General features: G+C 31.6%; 2 protein-coding genes across 4 annotated transcripts in view; one reads left to right on the top strand and one right to left on the bottom strand.

Moving 5' to 3' along the window:
- Positions 1-357, top strand: part of LOC122250195 (uncharacterized) — a 12,622-nt gene extending 12,265 nt beyond the window's left edge. Inside the window, exon 9 of the mRNA XM_086543361.1 lies at positions 1-357. This exon is cut by the window's left edge and continues 748 nt beyond it. The gene's annotated coding sequence lies outside the window, so the exon portion shown is untranslated.
- Positions 358-831: 474 nt separating this feature from the next.
- Positions 832-5,000, bottom strand: part of LOC122250196 (protein lin-28 homolog) — a 104,086-nt gene continuing 99,917 nt past the window's right edge. For all 3 annotated transcript variants that reach the window (XM_043011540.2, XM_043011539.2, XM_043011541.2), the window contains one exon: positions 832-5,000. This exon is cut by the window's right edge and continues 1,095 nt beyond it. The gene's annotated coding sequence lies outside the window, so the exon portion shown is untranslated.

Genomic DNA, 5,000 nt, shown 5'->3' on the forward strand with positions numbered 1-5,000 from the left:
TCAGGACATCATCTAGTGAGAAAAAACAGAAAAAGTATCAACTGAGCAAAAAAATTAGCTGCGGCTTTCACTCTGATACTCTCCAGTCTGGGCTCTGCCATGCAGTCCATGAGTTTGTACTAATGATTTGTTAAGAAATGAATTCATATTTACTACAAATTGAAATTAATATTATCAAAAATTCAAATAAACAATAAAAAATATAGCTGCAATTCATATTACCTTTTACTTGAGCTGACTGTTTAATTTAGGGAATGTGTATTTGTGGAGAGAGAGAGTAAGAGAGAGAGAGAGAGAGAGAGAGAGAGAGAGAGAGAGAGAGAGAGAGAGAGAGAGAGAGAGAGAGAGAGAGAGAGAGAGAGAGAGAGAGAGAGAGAGAGAGAGAGAGAGAGAGAGAGAGAGAGAGAGGGAGAGAGGAAAAGAAGAGAAAGAAAAAGAGTGAGTGAGTAAATGAGTGAATGAGTGAATGGATCATGTAAATAAAAATGTATGTCATTTTTCAGTCTCTATTTCTTTTGTATCTCATTTCTTTGTATACAGTTTCAATAGTGTTTTGAATTACTCTAAACTTAGCTTTGTCATTATTTAGAAACTTATGTTGTTGCCAACTTTAGGAATCATTACAGCTTCTTGGTTTCACAGTTTCTATTCAGAGATATTTCAATGTTGACAAATGAACAAACTAATAGAATAGTTTGTGATTTCCATTGCATTTATTATTATTATTACTTTTCTCACATTCCTGTGTATCACTATTACAACAGAAGCATGCTTCATATTAGCTAATCACCCAAACTTAACAGTAGGAAAGATGATATAAAAAGACTCATGAAAAGGTTTTAATGTTTACTACAAACTAATTGTTCAAACAACAAGCTGTACACGTGCCCTGATATGAACACTTGTGTGGGGTGAGGGGGCAACACTCATTTGTTAACAGCTTCAAGTTTAGGATCTCTCATAGGGGATTAGGGTCACTTTGCGGAATAACATTTCCAGTCGTATGATTACAGTCACTGTGAAAATAATCTTTACTCATTGCTACTACTGGATGTACCTACTTACATTGCACAGATAGCTTTGTTATTGCTATAAATTATATAAATAGTTTCACAATACTTGGTCTGTATGGTATATATAATCTATCAACATTTGAAAAACCGAAATTTGTACGTGGATGTTTGAACTTTTTAAATTTCATTTATTTTTTGTGACATAGAAATCTTATGTTTCCAGTTGTGGTGCATTGACATTTAAAATGGATGAATAGTCTATTTGTCACAAGGGCAATAACCACAAATGCATGAAATATGCACCAAAATCTGGATGAACACAAGATTTCTCATGCAGCCATGTCTGCTTTGAGCTATTGTTCAAGATGACCTGTCTGACCCCATCTTTTGCCGTGTTGAGCCCCTCTTGTCCTAACAATGGACTGTTGGCCTTACATCATATTTTTTCATCCCATACATACCCATTCATGGCCCTATGAAGCCTCTAATGGCATCAATACTATCTTGTGGCCAAGTCCAGTGGTCTTTAATGTTGGCCACTGGACCTGCTCACCAATGGCACAACCAGAGGACTGTTTTTAAGAAGTGTGATACAGTAATCCACTTATTTTTGTCGCATATGAAAGATTGGCTTTGTTCTGCCCTAACTTATATAGAATAAATATATTGCGGACTACAATAACAATTTCTGCAAGAGAAAAATAATCATTAAAAAAGAAAAAAAGCTAATACAATTTTGACTGTACATCAGGTACAAGATTTATGGTGTAGTCCTAGCTCCTGATAAGGCTGTTGTTACCCTCTCCCATGGTGATTCTCAACTCCTCAGCTGTGATATGTGAAATTCATGCCAGGCTGTCATAGCACTCCCAGGCAATATGGGCTGTGATTTTTATTTTATCTATAAATGTTTTATGTATTTTAGCAATATTTCTCATATCCAGATTTTGGCTTCACAGATGTCATTAGTATTTTTTGCATAACTTTCTAAACATTCAGCTGATCTTCAGCCTACTTTTAATGTATGTTTAGATTGGGTAAGATATGGTTATGTGTAAGTTGCTGTACTCAATGTGAATGTATAATTGTTGACTGTGATGCCGATATCTGAATTTCTGCAAGAGTAGGGAGTGTAGGGAGTGTGTTACTTCTTTTGTACTGTTTAAAAATTATACTGAATAATAGTGAATAAATAAAAGTATGTAAATACAAATACAAAAAAGTAACAAAGTTTAAATTTAAATCGAGACCTTCAATTTGGATACATTAAATGTATTCCAAAAGTCAAGGTAAATATTGGGGTTAAAACTATTTACTTACTGGTACAAAATAGGAGAAAAAACGCTCTCCTCATTTACACATGATTTTCCTAATACAAAAAATGTTTATAAACAGACAGAAATGTCCTAGAGAATTTTGGGACTCAAACTCAGACTTGAAACTTTCATTTACAGTGACATAGTGTGGCTTCCATAATACTTGTAAGTATAAAGAAGAGCATACATATACAATACACTTAGTGTGGGAAATTAAGTATTGAAGTAATTTTAACACAGAACTCAAAATATAACTGCCCATTGCAAAAGTAAATTCTTCCATTTACAGAACAAAAATAGAACATCAACTGGACAGAAAAGTAATACAAGACTATTATAATTATTCAGTAAACTTTTTCTAACATATAATTAGGGTCCCCATCTTTACCATGGGAGTTTTCTATGCCCAAACACTGAACATGATTATTAAAACTATTTCTAAAAACAAAAGTTTCTACAAAAGAAAGAAAAAAAACACTCAGAAGTATACTGCACAGAGTTCAAACTGTTACATTCAAAATTAAACATTCTTTACATAATGTCTTTAGACACTGGACAAGACATTGCTTTGTTTACTAGCAAAGCCATGCTATGTGAGGTATTTGAATTTTGCATACAAAGATGCATATGGACAATGAGCTGTAATATGCACTGTAGAGTAAATATATTGCTCTTAACATTAATCTGGAGAACATTTTTGAACAACATGTTCAAAAATGTAGCAAGAAGTTATGCAGTGAGTATAAGGCTGTGGCTATTTAAAGCATATTATGTAAACTATTTTACTTATGAATAACCTCTGCTATGGGCTGGCAAGTTTGGAAACAGATAAATGAATCCATAATCACAATTGTAGATATTGTATTTTACGGTGTGGTATCATTGTGACTTGTGTTTCAGCACAGGTAACATGAACCCAAGTGTGTTCTCTGATACAAGCTTAATTACAAACAACACACTATTGCACAATAAACTATACAAAACCATGTGTACTCATTTATCCGGTAAAGCTGAAGTCCTCTCATCTTCTCAAGGCAACTGCATTAGAATATGAACCATATACATACTGGAAGAAATCTACAGACATCAACTACACACAGATTTAAGTATATTTTGAGTACACTGTGTACATAACAACCATTAACTATTGTACTGCCATCAGTTGTCTAAGATTCTATCATATCATAAAGCCTCTTGAGACTAGCCTCTATCAGTTCAGATTCTGATGAAGATACAACAGATGTTGTAATGTTTACAGTTTGTGAATATGTATATTTTTATCATCATGATATTATAATAACTGTAGTAATACAGTTATAATGTAATGTTGATAGAAATAATAACCAATAATAATGATGGTGATAATCATAATCATAATGATAATAATAGTTATAATAAAAGTAATAATAATAATAATATTAATAATAATAGTAACAATAATAAGAATAATAAAACAAATAAAATAATGAATATGATAATAGTCATGATGATGCTGTTAACAATAATGATAACTAAAAATAAAATAATAATCATGATAATAATAATAATAATAATAATAATAAGAGTAGTAATAATAGTACTAATGATAGTAATAATAATAATGATCATAATAATGATAACACAAATAATGATAATAAAAATAATAATAAAACAATAAAATATTAATGGTAACAATGATGAAAATGACATCAAGACCAACTCCAAAAATCCTTGATATTAACCTGTTACTCCATCTCCTGCCAGCCCATACAAAGAGTGACTATCACTCTAACAGAAGATAAAGCAAACCTGATCATGTAGGAACTCTGGATGTTTCTCCCTGAACACATAACAGAAGCTGCCATTCTGAAATCTTAAGTTAATAGGATATGGTGTACATTCTCTGTAACGTTTGGCTTTTGTTCAATCTCTATTACTATCTTTTATTATCATATTTTCATCCAAAGATGGATTCATTTCAGAACTTTGGCAGTCATTATCATGGTTTGCCAGAATACATACTGGGGTACAAAATAAGCTTTTGGTTTGGTAGGAGTAAGTATTCTGGCAAGGTCTGATACAGTGTAGAATTGGCACCCTTTCTTTCAATAAGAATATTCACATTATCACATGCCTAATTACAGTATTATCCATGGTTTTCATGATTAGCATGATGCTAAATCTTTAAATATCTATAATTCTTGCTAATTATATGTATCCCTCAAATATAAATATATATCTTATTCTTAGTGAAGCTAGATTAAAAAAAAAAATAAAAAAAATTACACTGAAATTTTGAATGGAAATTATTTCCAAACTAAAATAAAAATTGATCTACAAGCAAGGAAATCATGTCTTTGAAAATTTCTTTCATGAATTCTTTTCATGAATCAGACATCAACAAAGTTTATATACCAAAAAAAAGAAAAAAAAAGGTGGGGGGGGTTAAATACCTATATCTTCAGATTATGAGATTCTTTAGGTTTTAAACCCATATGAACACAAGAATTACAACTTAAAACTTAACCTCTACTTGTGAACTTGACTGCTTGTCGCCTGAGCACCATGGAGTCTTTTTCTCTAAACATGGCAAAATCTACAGTTCTTTCAAAATCAAATAATCAAGGATCTAATATCTTAATACATGACTAAGACTCATTGGTAAATCTATGCTTGAACAGAAAATAATATA

The sequence above is a fragment of the Penaeus japonicus genome, unplaced genomic scaffold, assembly GCF_977035675.1.
Source record: "Penaeus japonicus unplaced genomic scaffold, GWHDUDI00000001_assembly GWHDUDI00000013, whole genome shotgun sequence".
NCBI lineage: Eukaryota > Metazoa > Arthropoda > Malacostraca > Decapoda > Penaeidae > Penaeus > Penaeus japonicus.